We start from the raw sequence: 18,567 nt of genomic DNA, 5'->3' as shown, positions 1-18,567 counted from the left end.
AACAGAGAGCATTCCTTAAAGGACAGAGTCAAGATAACAAATCCACCTCAAAATAAACCTCAAGTCAGATTACCAATTAACACCTAAATGTATTTAAGCAGAAATAAGTTTAATTGTCTAATTAATTTTTCACCAATTAAGTCCATTTTTACATGTTGCATTTTACACTGCCTTGGCAATGAAAGTAATTGGATCCGTTTATAACCATTTTCCACTTCCTGGTTTGCTAAGTAGTTCAATGCTGTTCTATTATATCTACAGAAGATATAAATCGCCCCAAACCGGTCTCATTGCAACTTTATGAAGTTCATAAAGTACTTCTATTTATGGGCGGGGAAGGGGGAGTAACTGCAAAGATAAAAATGCCAAGATTGAATGGAAAGGTGCCTATGGCAGGCAACCTCTCTAAGTTGGACCCCAAAGATGCCTGCCTCCAGGCATTCACGCCTTCTCAAAATCCCCTCCCCTTGAGTGTGGGAGACCTAGTGACTCCCTTGGGCAGAAATGATGGGCTGTCACTTCCACCATTCAGTTTTAAAAAGACTTCCATTTGATTGCTCTCCCCGCCCCCACATGCACTCCTTCTGGGGAAAGCTGTGTCCTGAGTATCCTATGAAGGAGCCGAAGCCTCCTGCCAACAGCTAGGAAAGGACCTGGTAAGTGGAACCTCCAGCCCTAGTCAAGCCTCCAGAGACTGCAGTCCTGGCCAACAGCTTGGCGACAACCTCGAGAAGCCATGATGGTTAATTTTATGTGACTGCTTGGCTAGGTTATAAGGTCGTCATTTAATCAAATACTAATCTAGATGTTGCTGTGAAAGTATTTGTATTTGTGATTAACATCTATAATCAGCTGGTTTTAAGTAAAAGAGAGATAACCCTCAATAATGTGGGGGGCCTTATCCAATCAATAGGAGGTCTTACATGAAAACACTGAGCTTTCCTAGAGAAGAAATACTGCCTCAAGCCTGCAGCATAGAAACCCTGCCTGAGTTTCCAGCCTGCTGGCCTGCCCTACAAATTTTGGACTTGCCAGCCCCCACAATCATGTGAGCCAATTCCTTAAAATACATGTCTTTGTATATATATGGATATATACGTATCCATCCTATTGGTCGTTTCTCTGGAAGACCTGGTCTGATATAGAAATCTTGAACCAGAACCATCCTGCTAAGCCAGTCCCAGATTCCTGATCCTCAACAACTGTGTAAGAGGACAAATATTTATTGTCTTCAGCTGCCAAGTTTTGAGGTACTTTTTATTAAACAGCAGTATAATACACTTGAGTGTATGAGTCTGGACTCTTCTGCATCCTTACAAAACTACGTTGTATGAGTCCCTTAATTTCTCTTAATTATGCCTGTGGCCTCATCTGTACAGTGGGGGTGATGACCATACCATAGAGTTACTGAGAAAGTCAAGGAGAAGGGAGCTAACTAAATGATCATTAGGTGTTGGGCATTTTTAGCTACACTATCTAATATACTTTACTTCCAATGGGGGAAAAAACATAAACATATCCAGTAAATTGGAAAGCCACACTAGGGTTATTAGGGTCAATTTATCTTATGATTTACTAAAACCTTATTTAACCAAACTTCCATCTTGGATCGACCTTAATGACAAACCATATGCCTTTAAGAACTAGTGGGTTTATATTAGTTTCTTAATTAGCATGCGAGACATTTGCAAGCCTGTTGGTTTTGCTATCAAAAGAACAAACTTTTTTTTTTTCTTTTTGATTCTCACTCAAAGTGCTATCCAGGGCCAGAGCAGAGGTCCACAGGAGCCTCAGGTCAGGATGGTCCAAGCACAACTCTCCCCCACAACCTGCCCTCATGGAAGCAGAGCCTCTTGCAAGCTGGAAACCCTACGGCCAGCCACCCAGAATCCTCCCCTTCCACTCCTCACTCCTGTGCCTAGTCTCCACATCCTGCAATTCTGACACAGAAACATTTTTTAGTCTGTCCTTTGCCTTCTCTCCACCTGCCACTGTTTCAATTCAGACTCCTCTCTCATATTTGATCATTAATCAACTATTTACTGACAGTCCATCAAGCTTCAGAAGTAGAGGTCTGCACTGATGACACAGTGGTTAACCAGACTCACAAGCTCCCCACCTTCATGGAGCTAACGGACTGCTTCATTCAACTCTCCAAGAGCCAAACTGGATAATGGCTAAGAGCAGGCTGCCTCTGTCCAAATCACTTTCCCACTTACTGTGTGACCTTGGGCAAGTTACTTAACCTCTCTGTGCTTCTGTCTTCTCACCTGGAAAACAGAGATGATAATAATACCTACCTCGTAAAGATGACAAGTGTTAAAACACTTAAAATGCTTAGAATAGTGTCTGGCGATCAAAAAAGTTATTATTTTTGGTCCATCATGTTTTGTCCAATACCCGTCTCTTTCTAGGCCAAGCTATCCTTTCCAGAGCTGCCTAACTGCTCTTCCTAAGGAACCATTTAATCAGATCATTCCCCTAACAAATGTCACTAGCATATGCCTTAGCATGGCCTATCTATCTCCAGCCCACCTCTCCAGCCCTCAGCCTCCACTCCTCTCCACCCTAATCGTGTGCTTCTACTCTGCTGAACATCTCACTAGTCCCAAAATATGCCACTTTAAGCCTAACTCGTGTCTTTGTGCCAAGACAAATGAAGTATAATGGAGAGAGTACAGACTTGTTCAAGTGATGGCAAAAGACAGGGCCCAAGGTGGCGGCCAGATGCTCCCACCACGCTTTCAAACTGAAGAAATGTCAGTTGAAAGAAACCAAACAGGGCTAGGACTTACATTCTTCTCTGTGGCAGCAGGTAGTATGTTCACTACCAAGAGATATCAGATGAGAAATAGACAAATTAAAACAAAAAAGATAAAATAAAAAAGCGATGATAGATGAGAAGAAACTAGACCTTGTTGTTACCTTCCCTGGAACACAGAACAGCCTCTGCTATCATCAGGAAAAGAGAAGAAGAAAGGAAGGAAAGAAGAGCTTGGGCTTAGAGTCAGAAAGACCTGTGTCGAGATCCTGGTTCTACCACTAGCTAAACAAGCATTGTAACCTCAGTTTCTTTGTCTGGAAAATGGGAATGATAACAATTACTTTTGGGGGGTCCATGGGAGGATTAAATGAGAAAACTTACATGAAAGTAACCAGCATCCCAGAGATGCTCAGTAAAATTCTGTCTTCCCTTTTACCCATGTCTTGTTCTCTGATAAGGTCTCCCTGCCTCACCCCACCCTGTCTACCCTCCTACTCAACCTTCAAATCCCAGTTCAATGTCACCTTCCCAGAGAAGCTTTCCTGGCTTTCTTGGACCGAGTTCTTACACCTGCCACTCTCTCCAGTTGGACTGGGAGCTCCTCCAGAACAGAAACCACTCTTTGACACCTAAAGATCCTCAGGACCTGGCATCACCCAAAAATAAATGTCTACTGGGCAGTATTCAATGCTTTCATTGTGAAAAGGAAGGATGTTTAGATGCTTTAAAATATTTTTACTTACAGCGCTATTTGCAATAGAGGAAAAACTGGAAACAACATAAATGTCTAATAACTAGGGGTTAAGTAAATTCTCCTCCATCCTCATAATGTGGTGGTACGCTGCCATTAAAATCATCCTGTAGAAATGTGCTGTTGACATTAAAAAATGTTCTCAATATACATTGTGAGGGAGAGAAGCAGGCTTCAAAACAGTACTATGTACAGAATGATCCCGTTTTGTGATAAAAATATAAATGTTTATGTATGCATAAAAAGGGTCTGGAAGGACCCAGTGGTTGTCTCTGGGTGGGTGGAATTTGCATGTTTCCTTTCCTTCCTTATGCTTATATGTATTTTGTGATTTTTCTATAATAAGCATAAATTACTTTTGGAGTAAGAAAAAAAATTTAACTAGCAAAAAGAATTTTTTTTATTGTAATGTGTTTTCATTGTAGAAAATTAGGAAAGCCTGAAAACTACAAGAAAGAAAAGACAATTATACATGTTGCTCTTACCTAGAATGCCTGTTAATATTTTAGTATATTTCTTTCTAGTCTTTTTTTTAAATCCATGTATGAATTTTTAAAATTAGTTGAGATCATACTGACCTATAGCTTAACAACCTGCAATCTGGTGTTATATTGTGAGCATTTTCAAAAGCTATTGCATATTCTCTGTATATATTAGATGCCTTACAAAAGGTTAGAAAAATCAGCTATCCTAGAGGAAAAAAATAGAAGAAGTGAAAAGAGGGTTAATGGCCTCCTAAGCACAAGCACAAGGCATTTTTAAGACTTTCCTAGGCCCTGGAGAGGCTTTAAAATACTTTAACATACTCCATATTAACTATTTTAACTGTAAAAATTTTAAAAGGACTTTTATAATTTTGCTATTGAATTTGGCTAAATGTATTCATTTAATTTACAATACGAACAACCCAATTTACAATTGGCTATAATTTCTCAGCAATTATTGTGCATATTTGGAAACTCTTGCAAACTGAGAAAGATCCAACCTACCAAAATTTTCAAATGTTAAGAAACACTAAATTTAACAGTGAATGAAGTTAACACAATGTTACGTTTTATAGATATTTAATTAAACATTGCTTGATTTGCAGTTTTCATTCTTTGGGACCAATAACGTGTGTTTTTTTGTTTGTTTCGTTTTTGTTTTTGTTTTTTCCTCGTTCAAATAACTTGTGTTTTAGATCTCAAACCTTTTCCTTGGGCCTTGAAAAGTACCTCTGCCTTGGGCTCTGTGTCCCCCCGGCCTCACGGAGGAAACTGTCCTGCTAGCCCCTACGCCCCGCGGCAGTCATGGCAGACAAGCAGCAGAAACGTCCAGCCACGGTGGAAGCCGCTGCACGAGCTGGCAGTGGGGGCTGTCAACTTACTCAGCAGAGCTGAGTCTTCTGTGCCAGCCTCCAAATAGAAAGAGAGTGGAAAGCTTTAGAGGGGATTCCTGCTCCAGAAGGTTTCTGGCACTCAAGTAGAGCAGGTGAATTGAGGAGGAAAGGAAGAAAAATGACGGAAGGAAAGAGGGAGGGAGGAAAGAAAGAAAGAAGGGAAGACAGAAAGGCTACCGTTCATTAGTTGCTTATAAGTACCAGGCCCTGAGCTGAGAGCTTTACATTCTGTTTTCATTCAGTCTTCCTAAGAAACCCGTGAGATAGGGACTATTGACATCCCCATTTTACAGATAATGTTCCTGAGGCTCAGAGAGGTTAAGACCTTAGTCCATAGTCACACAGCTAGAAAGTGACAGAGCCAGCCCAAGACTGTCTAACCCCAGGGCTTGTGCACTAACCTATACCACGTGGCCTCTGCAGAGATACCTGTCCTGTCTGTCCCTCCTTCTACTCCCAGAGGGATAGAACTTAAAATTAGAAGAGACCCTTGAGATCGTTCATGCCTCCCATCTCTCCCTTGACTGTAGCCATTCTCACAAAAAAACTCTGTTCCTGCGGAATCAGGCACCCACTGTCTCATTCATGTCCCTCAGGGGTGCTGTGATTGGCACAGAAGACGTGTTCAGTAGATATTTGCTGAATTGATTGATTAAGTTAATCTCTCATTCTGCTAAGATGCAAAGCCAGAGAAGGAAACTTGGGGACCAGACAGTGGGAGTAACTTGCCCACAGTCCCCTAGCAAGGTAGTGAAGAGAGAGTCTGGACTAGAATTCCAGCCCACACTTCCTGCACTAGTTTCACCTGAACTTGTACTAGGCTTTTCAGTGGATATTATCTCATTTCATCCCATTTCATGGAACAAGAAGAAAGGCAAAACAAAAAAACAAAAAAACACTGCCGAGGATCCTTGTGAGACACCATCAATTGTAAGATGCTTTTCTACTATGTGAAAGAAAAAAAAGGCATGCTACTAGCCGCATTTTATAAACGTGAAACGAAGGCTCAGAGGGATAAAATGACTTGCCTCAGTTACACAGCTATTAAGGGTTGGATATGCATGATTCAAACCAGTTGGGTTGGACTCTAAGCTCTAGCTCTCTCTACAACTGCACCTCAAGGCACTATGATTCAATGGGTTGTTGTTTCTGTTGTTCTGTTATTTAAAGGAGAATCTTCATTTAGCTGGAGACATAGCTCTTTCCCTGCTGGATGATAAGCACTTTTCCTTAAGAGCAGTGACCGTGATCTCCCTGCTTCTTGCCCAGCTCGTGCTGTGTCTGGGACAGAGCACAACCTCAAAAAAGTACCTAATAGAGCAGGAATCACACTATCAGGCATCTCAGAAGTCCAGAAAACAGGGGCTTAAATTCGAGTTTAGCAGTCGAGGACATTTCTGTGTCGCTGCCCCCAGGCAAGGCAAGAAGTGGGTGCAGAATGGGGTGGGAGGCTGTGGAATTAGAGGCGGTCGGGAGGCACAGTCCTAGATTAGAATCCCAGTTTAGCCAGCTACCAGCTGCATGACCTTGGGGGAGTTACTTTCTATCTGGGTCTCTGTTTCCTCTGGTGAAAATGGGGATAATGCAATACTGCCTGTCTCGTGGAACTTTGTGAGAATTGAATGAGAAAATTAAAGCAAAGAGTTTCGCAGTGTCTGGCACTCAATCAGCCAAAGCTACAGCCATATCCAGGAAGGACTATCTGCATTTCCTCATCTCAGGCAAAACCAAAGACGCACTGGGGGACTTAGTTTGCAGCAGCAAACTTCCCATCAGCTTTTTAGAGATCAAATACATAAAATAAGAAATGAGAATTGGGAAATAAACTATAGACACTGAGCTAATTAGTAGAATCACAAGCATTTTCCTCGGTCGACCTAAGCAAAAATGTTTAAAGCACCGGTAGAAAGGATGATTTTCTAGGAAAATAGAGAAGATTACAACTAATTCCAGAAGACTTTTAAAACACACACAAAACAAAACATACCAAATACTGTAGAGTAAATTGACAATGATTTCAAAGAGTTATACCCCAAAAAAGCCTCAGGACCAGATGGTTTCATGGGTGAATTCTACCTGCTATTTAAATTGTTCCAGAGCATAGAGAAAGCGAGAAAACTTCCAAATTCTTTTTATGGAGTCAACATAACACTGTATGCAACCTGACAAAGCACAATAAAAGAAAGCCACAGAAAGAGATGCCGGAAGCTTCCTCTCTGCAGTCTGTGAACACTGGAAGCATTTCCTGTAGAATCAGGAGCAATACAAGGATTTCCATTAACACTATCATGATTTCATATTGTTCCAGAAGGGTCAGCCTAACAATTATACAACAGAAAGGAACAAGAGGTATGAAAATGGGAAAGGAGAGAGCAAAATTGCCATTATTTTTAGATATGACTATCAATCTAGAAAACTCACGATAACTCACTCAGGAATTATCAACAAAAGAATTCAGTATCAATTATCAATCAAATAAGATGAAGAGTTGATATACAAAAGTTAGTAGTATTCTTAAATGCAGTCAGCACCAGTTAGAAAAGATTGCATTTATCTGAGCAACAATACAAAACAGAGCTATTAGAAATGTTCTGGATCTATTAGAAGATGCTTTAAAATGCTACTGAGGGACTTAATAGTCTGAATAAATGTGAAGACATGCTCTGATTTTGAATAGGAATCTGCAGTATTGTAAAGATGTCCATTCTCACAAATCTATATATTTGCAGTGATTCCAATTTTTAAAACATACTAAAAGGATTGCTTTTGGAACAAGGTGGACTGAGTCTAAAGTTGGCATGGAAAAATAAGCATACAAGAATAGACAGGAAAGAATCTAGAGGAAAAAAGAAGGAAAAGACAGTGAAAATGAATTTGACCAGACATTAAAACATAATGTGGAAGAAAAAACAACAACATAATGTGGTTTCTTAGCTATAACACCCAAAACAGACATAACAAAAGAAAAAAATAGGTAAATTGGACTTGGTCAACATTTAAAAATTTTGTGCTTCAAAGAATTCAAAGGTCACCATAAAGAAAGTGAAAAGACAACCCCCAGAATGAGAGAAAATATTTTAAAATCGAATATTTCATAAGGGACTTGTATCCAGAATATATAAAGAACTCTTAAAACTCAACAATAAAAAGACAACCCAGTTTTTAAAGGGGCAAGACTGAGGAGGACTGAGAAGTGGAGGGGAGCTTGGGTGCGCTCACAGTTGGAGCCCGCTGGGCGAGACAGTCACCTCACCTTCCCGAGCCTCCGTTTGTCACCTGCCAAATGTTGGTGACAAGCTTGGCCCATGCCTGGCACATAGCGCAAGGACATTCATACACCCAGCCATGGGTATCATGTTCTCTGAAAGAGGTACTGTTACTACCCCCATTTTACACAGGGGAAACTGAGGCTCAGAGCGCTGGGACTCCAGGCTCTGCTGCCTCTTACAGCCTTAGTGGGAATGGGTAGGGCCCTGGGGCGCCACCTTGATTTCCTTCTAGATCCCTGCAAGTCCTTTAGCCAGAAGCAGCTCCTCCAGCTAGCAAAGTCTGGACAGGATGGCATCACTGGCTGCCAACTTGCCTGAAACCTTCGGATGCCCAGATTGTTCTTGTCCCTTCAAACTAAAACCCACCTTTGTCCAGCGACAACGTGCCCCGGGCTCCGTGAACCTGCCCGCTCTCCGCACTTTATACAAGAGAAGTCACACGGTGTTCATCCCCCATGTCTGGCCCACCTCACTCAGCACGACGTCCCCGAGGCCCACCCCTCCCTTCAGGCTGGACAGATCCCCACCGCACAGCTGCTTTCCCCCTGCTCCTCCATTTTTCTGTAGATGGGCCCCAGCCACCACCCTCCAGCTACGGCGACCAACACTGTGATGAACGTCAGCGTCCACATACCTGTTCCAGTCCCTTCTTCATTTGGATATATACCGACGGGCGGGGTTGCTGGGTCACAACAAGTAATTCTGTGTTTAACTTTCTGAGGAACCACCAGACCCTTTCCAAGGTGGCTACGCCATTTTACTTTGCCACCAGCAAGGAACAAGAGTTCCTGTTTCTCCCTGTTTCTCTCGCCAACACTTGATATTTTCAGTTTTCAAAACAATAGCCATTCCCGTGGGTGAGAGGTACCATCTCATTGTACTTTTAGATTATATTTTTTTTTCAGTGGCAAATGATAGTGAGCATTTTTCATATGCTTTCTGGCTATTTGGATGTCTTCTTTGGAGAAATGTTTATTCCAGTTCTTGGCTCATGGTTTTGGTTGGGTTGTATGTCTTTTTGTTGTTGTTGAGTTGTCAGAGTTCTTAGTATATTCTGGATATTGGATCCTTGTCGGATATGTGGTTTCCAAATATTTTCTCTCATTTTGTAAGTTGTCTTTCTTTTCACTTTCTTGATAATATCCTTTAGTGCACAAAAGTTTTTGGTTTTCCTGAAGTCCATTTTATCTATTTTTTTCTTCTGTTGCCTGTGCTTTTGCTGTAAAGTCTAAAAATCCATTACAATTATTCCATTACTGCCTTTCTGTATTCAGTTGCTTTTTTATTGTACCATTTTTATTTCCTTCCTTCTTTCCTTTTCTCTATATTTTAAAATTATTTTCTTAGTGGTTGCCCTTGTAATTACAATTAACATCTTAAACTAATAACAATCTAGTTCAACTAGTACCAACTTAGTTTCAATAGTATGTAAACACTACTCTTATGCTGTTATTCTCAGGTTACATCTTTATAAATTGTATGCCCATTAAAACAAAAAGAGGGGCAAAATATTTGAGTAGACATCTCTCCAAAGATGTACAAATGGCCAATAAGCACAAGAAAAGACGCTCAGCATATTTGTCATTAGAGAGATGCACTCAAAACTACATCGACAGTGCACTTGGAGGTCCCACGGGTCTGTCACTCCTTCAGTAGTGTGGACGGCACAGACCAGGGAACTACCCCACTCTCTTTAGCCTTGGACCACCCTCCAACTTCATCTCCAGTTGCAACCTCTGGGACCATCTTCTCAACCATCCCTGTTTCCAGGACCATATAACATGAGTATTTATGGTTAGCTCCTTATTGTTGACCAACCATGGGCTCCCAGATCCATCAGAATTATTTCATGGAAGTAGAGATCTCAGTCAACCACCTCATCGACCCACACCTGTGGCTCTCTGGGCTTCTATTTGGACCACAACAATGTGGCCCTGTAGGGCTTGGACCACTTCTTCCACAAGTTGGCGAAGGCGAAGCACCAGGGCATGGAATATGTCTTGACAGTGTAAAATCAGCATGGTGGCCGTGCCCTCTTCCAGAAGGTACAGAAGCTATCTCAAGATGAGTGGGGTAAAACCCTGGATGACATGGAAGTCACATGGCCCTGGAGAAGAACCTGAACCAGACTTTTTTGAATCTGCATGCCCTTGCTTCTGCCAAAACAGACTCTCATCTCTGTGACTTCCTGGAGAGCTACTTCTTAGACAAGATTAAATTCATCAAGAAAATGGATGACTACCTGACCAACCTCCACAAACTGACCAGCCTGCAGGCCAGGCTGGGTGAGTATCTCTTTGAAAGGCTCACCCTCAAGCACAATTAGGAGCCTGAGGCACCCAGAGGCCTTTGGGGGACCCTTCTGCATTCCCCTAGCATCCAAGGTTCTGCCTGAGCTCCTCCCTCCAGCCAAGAGGCATCTTTTAAGCCAACCACCTTGCAGCCCTCTAACAAGTCTTGAACCAAGTGTAACAATAAAGCTTTCTGCAGCCAACAAAACAAACAAAAGAACATACATTAAGACATCACTTCACACCCACTAAGATGACTAAAATAAAAAATACAAAAACAAGTACCGATAAGAATGTGGAGAAATCAGAACCCTCATGCATTACTGATGGAAATGTAAAATGGTACAGACACTTTGGGAGATTGTTTTGCGGTCCCACAAACAGTTAAACATGAGTTACCATATGACCCAGCAATTCTGCTCCTAGTTGAAAGAACTAAAAACGTATGTCCACATAATATCTTGTACGTGAATGTTCAAACCAGCATTCTTCATAATAGTCAAGAAGTAGAAACAACCCAACTGTCCGTTAACAGATGAATGAATAAATAAAATATGGTGTGTCCATGCAATGAAACATTGTTCAGCCATAAAAAGGAATAAAGTAGTGACACATGCTACAACATGGAGGAACCCTGAAAACATTATGCTAAGTGAAAGAAGCCAGGCACAAAAGGACACATGTTGTATGATTCCATTTATATGAAATGTTAGAATAGGCATATCCATAGATATAGAAAGTAGATTAGTGATTGCTAAGGGTTGGGGCAAGAGGGGAATGACTGCTAATGGGTATGGGCTTTTTTTTGTGTTAGCTTATGAAAATATTTTGGAATTCAATAGTGGTGATGGTTGCACAAATCTGTGAACAAATTAAAAAAGCACTGAATAATATAATTTAGAAGGGTGAATTTTATGGTTTGTGAATTGTATTTTAAAGCTATTATATAAAATAAACATATAATAAAACTTGGATAAGCAAGAGTTAGCTGAAAAGACTATAACAGATACAATTACCCACCAGAATTTAGTATATAGTAAAAGTGACCTTTCCAATAAAGGGATAAGTAGATTAATTTTTAAATGATATTGGAACAGCATTCCCTGATGGGTTAACAATGGGAAAGAGGCATTTGGAAACTTATCTTGCTCCTTACACCTAAATATATCCAAATATATCAAAGACTTGAATACAAAATATAAAGACATAGGGAAGCGGCTGTGGCTCAATCAGTTGGGCTCCCGTCTACCATAAGGGAGTCCCTGGGTTCACGTCCCAGGGCCTCCTTGTGAAGGCAGGCTCACCCGTGCTCCCCGGAGAGCTGAGAGACTGCGTGCTGTGGAAAGCTAACGCAACAAGATGATGCAACAAAGGGAGACAAGCAGACACAGAAAAACACGCAGGGAATGGACACAGAGAACAGACAGCAAAACAAGCCACGAGGCGGAGGGGGGTGGGTAGGGGAAATAAATAAATAAATCTTAAAAAAAAAAGTAAAGACATAAAAACACAAAATAAAACAGCGAAATTTAGTAAAATCTCAGAGTGGTAAAGGCACAGAAGCCCCCAAATTTTAAAAAAACATATAAATTGTATTTAAACTGTATAAATTGTAAAAAAAAAATGTACAAATGTTTTAAATTTCTGTATGGGAAAAGTCAAAAGATAAATAGTAAACTGGACAAAATATTTCGAAAAATACAACATACAAATTTCCCAAAATCCTTGTTACAAAAAAAAAATTTGTGGGAAGCGGCTGTGGCTCAATCATTTGGGCTCCCGTCTACCATATGGGAGGCCCTAGGTTCGCGTCCCGAGGCCTCCTTGTGAAGGCAGGCTCGTCTGCACACTGTGGAGAGTGACCTGGCCCGCAGAAACTGCGGAGCCACCGCCTGGCCCACAAGCACTGTGGAAAGCTGACTCAGCAAGGTGATGCAACAAAAAAAGGGAGACAAGGAAAAACACAGGAGAGCGCGCAGCAAATGGACACAGAGAGCAGAGAGCAAGCAAGCCACAAGGAGGGAGGGGAAATAAAATAAAATAAATACAGACACAGAAGAACACACAGCAAATGGTCACCGAGAGCAGACAGCATACAAAAGCCACAAAGGGGGGATAAAAAAAAATTTGTAAATCTCAATAAGAAAAAGCAAGACAATAGAAAAATGAACATGAACAAACCATTTCCAGAAATATAATGAAAATATAAATATTTCATAATATTGAGATATTCAATTCTGCTCATAATTAAAGAAATACATATTAAAACAATAATTAGATACCATTTTTCAGCTATCAGATTGGCCAAGATGAAAAAGTTTGCTAGAATACTGTGAATTCAAAAGTGTACAGAAACTGCCCTCATACATTGGTGTAGGCATGTAAATTGGTATAATCCTTTTGTAGTGAAACATGGAAATACCTTACTAAAATTTTTAAAAACATATCTTTTACCCAGATAGTCCATTTCTAAGAATTTATCATACATATATACTCACAGGTAGGAAGTGATATTTATGCAAGGATATTCAGCAGTTCTGTTTGTAATAGCAAAAGGCAGGAAATAGCCTTATGGTAGGTCAAATAATGGTCCCCCAAAAATGTCCACATCCTATTCCCCGAAACCCGTGAATATGCTGTGAACGGTCAAAAGGGAATTAAAAGTTGCAGGTGGAATTAAGATTGCTAAACAGCTGACCTAAAATAGGGAGGTAATCCTATACACAAGGTAAACACAAGGGTCCTTTAAATGTAGAAGATGGAGACAGAAGAGAATCAGAGTGATGTGATGTGAGAAGAACTCAAGCTGCTGTTACTGGCTTTGAAGATGGAGGAAGGAACCAGGAACCAAGGAATGTGGACAGACTCTGGAAGCTGAAAAGGTGAGGAAATGATTCTCCCCTAGAACCTGCAGAAAGGAGCACAGCCCTACCAGCATCTTGATTTTAGCATAGTGATTTTAGTCATTTTGGACTTCTGACCTCCAGAACTGTAAAAATAAATAAATATGTGTTCTTTTAAACTGCTCAGTTTGTCATAATTTGTTACAGTAGCAGAAGTAGACTAATATAAACCAAAATTCCCATCAGTAGGGGGCTGAGTGGCTTTAAAAATGGAATGTAGGGAAACGGACTTTGGCCCAGTGGTTAGGGCGTCCGTCTACCACATGGGAGGCCCGCGGTTCAAGCCCCGGGCCTCCTTGACCCGTGTGGAGCTGGCCCATGCGCAGTGCTGATGCGCGCAAGGAGTGCCGCCCCACGCAGGGGTGTCCCCGTGTAGGGGAGCCCCACGCGCAAGGAGTGTGCCCGTGAGGAAAGCCGCCCAGCGCGAAGGAGGGAGCAGCCTGCCCAGGAATGGCGCCGCCCACACTTCCCGTGCCGCTGACGACAACAGAAGCGGACAGAGAAACAAGACGCAGCAAAAAGACACAGAAAACAGACAACCAGGGGAGGGGAGGGGAATTAAATAAATAAAAATAAATCTTAAAAAAAAAAAAAAAAGGAATGTAATACCATACAGCCTTAAAAACAATGAGGTAGCTCTAAATGTACCAATATGGAATTAATTCCAAGAGATGGGGGAAATTAGTTCCAATTAGGTGGGGGGGATAAAGCAAATATTAAGAGTGTTTATAGCATGTTACCTGTGTAAAAAGGAGGCACCAATATCCACATAGATGCTTACATGTGCATGGAATATCTCTCAAAGGATTAATTAGAATCTGATATTATTTATTGTCACCACAAGAGAAGAACTGGGAGACAAGGGGTCTAGGTGAGAAGGACACCAATTTTTCACCATATTCTCTTTTATGTTGTTTTTATTCTAACCATGCACAAGTATTACTTCAAGAAGAAAGAAGTAAAAATTGTTTTAAAAGGGAATGAGTTCCACTTAGTGGTAAATGAGTTTTTAGTGTTTTCTCCTCTTTTCAATAAAAGTATTGTTTGAACCCCTCTCATGTGTCCTGCACCGTCACACACCTCTTCTTGTCACATCTTCCTAGCAACCCTGAGAGTCTGATGGTGGAATTATCCCTACCCACAGTTGAGGGGCTGAGGCTCTGAGAGATTTAGTGACCAAATTTCGTGGATAACACCTTTCGCAGTCAAATTGTAAAGTCAAATTGCTCCAGGGCTCTTTCCTGGACCCTGCCACAACACAAAGCTGCTGGGAAAGGGCCAGCTGAGCATTCGGATGCTCCTCCAGGGAGGACTGCAACCGGCACCTCGGTCCTCTCCGTTACTTCTCTGGTCCTTTCCCAGCTCTCCAAGTTGAGGAGAACATCAGCGTCCTGAGAGGCCACAGCCCTGCCGTTGCCTCTGGGTTCAGCCCACCTTCTCCTGTTACATCTCCCAACAAAGTGCTTGTTGGATTATGGCAGGCCAGGCCTTCTGGGGAGGAACTGGCTGCCAGGGGTCACCGCAGCCCTAATTGTTCTCCCTGGTGGGCTCACGTTGCAGTGGGCCCAGTGCAGCCACCTGCTTTCCTCGTGCAGAGATGAAGCCCTCGAGATGACAGGTCTCCACATAGCATTACGTCTTGATTAAATAAGGCTGCCCTGAGATTTACCATTCCTGCAAGCCTTGGGCCAGAGATGAAGAGGGTTTGTGCACCAGGCAAGAACTGGTCCTCTTGGGGCTTTCCCCCTGTCTGTGGGTAACTTAACAACTCTGTGCAAACAAATCCTCCTTCCTGGGCCTCACTTTGTGGTAAAGTGGAGATTATATTCCTGCTTTGGGGAGACAGATGTTGCTGGGCCATTTGCCTTTGGGGAGCTCTGTTTAAATATAGCCAAGCTGCTTTTCATATTGAGGATCTCAACTCATTTTTAGGCATAATTAATGAATTTCAATCATGGAAAATGCAAGAATTATTATCTTCATTTTATAAATAGATCAAAGGTCACACAATCAATGGCAGATGTAGGAAACAGATGTAAGAATTCTGCTTTTGTCCCCGGCTGCAGCCACTAAATCCCACCTCTGTTATCAGACCTCCTTTCTGCTCCCTGACTTCTGGCCAGGAACATGGAATTGGCCTTTATATGTTTCCACTTAAAGTTCTGAATTCTATGTATGGTTCATATGCCTTTGATATGTCTGGAATTTATAAAAGAAAAGGAGAAGAAAGATATTTGATGCTTTTCAGAGATCGCATTGGAACTGTGCCTTATATTGTGGGTCAAATGCCAATAAAGGGAAGAAAAAAAAGCCCTCTCACCAGATCTTCAGGAAGTTCACTTTTATTCTCTCTCTGAAAGAATTTTGGCTTTTAAAATTAAGCAGACTGTATCTTTCATCACGAAAATGATTGCTGTTGGAATAATGAAAGTAACCATACATTTGTGCCTACCAGGTGCTAAGTACTCCCCTATTTACCATGCATATGTTAATAGCAGATGATTCTCACAAACATGCTGGGAGGCCTTATTATTCATTCATTTTATAGATAGTAACACTGGGGTCAGAGATAGAAGATGGATTGAGGAGAAAGGAAAGAAATGAAAGGGAAAGCTCAAAGTAAGGAAGGAAATTAAATAAGCAAAAATTATTGAATGTCTCCTCTGGGCCAGAGGTACTGTATTGTGATAACAGTTGGAGATACAAAGATGAATAAAATACCTACAACTGCTCTAAAAATAAATTTTAACCACCACCATCCCCCCAAAAAAAGATGAATAAACTATCTCCAGATGCCTGCTCTCAAGAAGTTTATAACCTAGTGAAACACCAAGGTTGAGGGTTGGAGAGACAAACATATAAAAAGACAAATAATTTCAATACAATTCAGTCCAGAAGTATTTATTGAGTTCCTGCTATGTGTTAGACATGACTAGGTGCAGGAAGTGGTCCCTTTTCTCATGGACCTGATAGTCTACTGAGAATTATTTGACATTAATCAAATACTTACACAGATATAAAATTGCATGTGAGTGAAGTAAAAGATGTCTTAAAGTGAAAAAGGTGAGCCCCAAACTGATATTCTGATGCGTATCCAGAATATATAAAGAATCCCTACAAATAATAAAAGATAATCCAGTAAACCAAAAGACAATTTAAAAAAGAGAAAAGGGAGAGTGAATGTCGCTCAATGGTTGAGCACCTGTCTCCCATGTATAAGGTCTCAGGCTCAATCCCCAGTACCTCCTAAAAAAAAAGAGAGACAAAAGGCAAATGACCAAAAAACAAATGAAAGTACACTGAATCTCACTTGTAAACAGAGAGCTGCAAATAAAAACACTGAAGTATCATTTCATACCCATCAAATTGGCAAAAACTTTCAAGTCCTATATTACCAAATGTTGTCAGGATACCAAACATGGTAACTTCTATATATTTCTATAGACATGTAAATTAGTACAACCACTTTGGAAAACCAGTTAGCCATATCTAGTAAAGCTGCCAATTTGCATGTCCTGTGCCCAACAATTCTGCTCACAAATGTCTACCTAGAAGGCTCACATTCACACAAGGAGATAGGTACAAAAATTATTAATTGTAGTACTGTTTTGAAAGAAAAAAAAGTGGGAAAAAAGGCTAATTTTTTTTCCAGAGGGAGATAGGTAAATAATGTATCATGAACTCATACAACAGGACCAAAATAGTGAGAACGTATGATCTGGAGCTACATGTATCAATGTGGATATATTTCAAAAGCATAATGCTAAGTGAAAAAAGTAAATTGCACAAAATATATACAGTATAATGTCACTTCGTCAAAGTTCAGAAACATCTCAAACAATGTTATGAAGTGTTCATAGGCACGAACATAATATAGTAAAAATATAAGAGTGTGCATGGGAATGATAAACCCCAAATGCAGGAGACTGGTAACCTTACCAGAGGGACAGGAATGGGTTCAGAGGGACACAGCTGGATTTGTGAAGTTTTCTGTGCTTACGTAAAAGATCTGAAGAAAATATGGCAAATGTTAAGTTTTAACACCGGGGGAGGGGAAGGGGCAAGCACCAAATAAACAGTTGTTAATTAAATTATTCTCATAGTTTTAGCATGCTTTAAGTTTTTTGTTTTGTTTCGTTTGGGTTGGTTTTAACCTTGCATTTTGACCTATCAAAGGAGGATTTGACTAAGTGGTATGGGGGGTGTCAGGGGGGTCTAAGAAGGCTTCTCTGAGGAAATTATGCTTACTTAAGCTAAGAGTTGAAGTCTAAGTAGGTGAGGAAAGGAAGGAGAAAAGGTTTTCCAGGCAGCGAGAAGAGCCTGTGCAAAGACCCTGGGGTGGGAGGGTGAACATAGAAACTAGAAAATTAGATCACTGGTGTGGCTGGAGCAGAGGGAGGAAGAGGCTGGAGCTGGAAGAAAGACAAACCATGCAGGGCCTCAGAGGCCTTCTTGAGGTGTCCGTTCGTTTCACCAAATATAACAAAAGCAGCTGGGACAAAGAACTTTGGGACCTAGAGACACTTTACCTAGCCGGACAGGAGAACCAGGAAGGTCGCCTTGAAGAGATGACACATCTTGAGTTTTCGAGAGAATGCGTAAGAGGAAGCCAGTTGGGAGCTACGGTGAGAGGTAATTCCCCAGACAGGGCCCAGCAGCAACAAAGGCACCGCAGCCCTTAAATCGTGTGGCCCCAGCGGGGTCCAGTGCCCAGGACCGGTTCATAAGGTGCGGGATCGACAATGGCAGAAGAAGGGCAGAGCCTGGGGTCCTAGGCTGGGCTGCCCGAAGCCGGGAGGCGCGGCCAGGGCTGGGTGGTAGGTGGCTGCCTCCGGCTGCCTGCGGAGGATGACAGGAAGGACGGAGGAAGGCGGACGAACTTTGAGGGGACTGTGTCAACAGCCAAAGAACAGACGTAAGACAGCGTGTGAGGCGAGGGCAGGGGAGCCGAAGGGAACCGTCCGGCAGGCGGCGGGGTGCGCCGGGGGCCGCCGCCAGGGCCGGGAGGGGCGGGGGTGTGGGTGCCCGCGGAGGGTGGGGCTGGCCCCGAGGGAGGGCGCAGGGAGAGGGAACCGAGCCGGGAGGCTGCGCGAGGGGCAGAAAGGAGGCCGCGGCCGCTGGGCGCGGGGAAGAGGGGAGCACGGGGGCAGCGCCCCGAGACGCCGAGCGGCTGCGGGGTCGGCCCGCCCGGGAGCAGGCGTGGCCTCTGCG

General features: G+C 42.1%; 1 long non-coding RNA gene across 1 annotated transcript in view; it reads right to left on the bottom strand.

Annotated features, from left to right (window-relative positions):
• The window catches only part of LOC131280013 (uncharacterized), a 55,790-nt gene that overhangs the window by 36,041 nt on the left and 1,182 nt on the right, over positions 1 to 18,567 (bottom strand). The window lies entirely within an intron of this gene.

This window comes from Dasypus novemcinctus, chromosome 10, assembly GCF_030445035.2.
Source record: "Dasypus novemcinctus isolate mDasNov1 chromosome 10, mDasNov1.1.hap2, whole genome shotgun sequence".
Classification (NCBI taxonomy): domain Eukaryota; kingdom Metazoa; phylum Chordata; class Mammalia; order Cingulata; family Dasypodidae; genus Dasypus; species Dasypus novemcinctus.
This window is presented reverse-complemented; position numbering and strand designations above follow the sequence as displayed.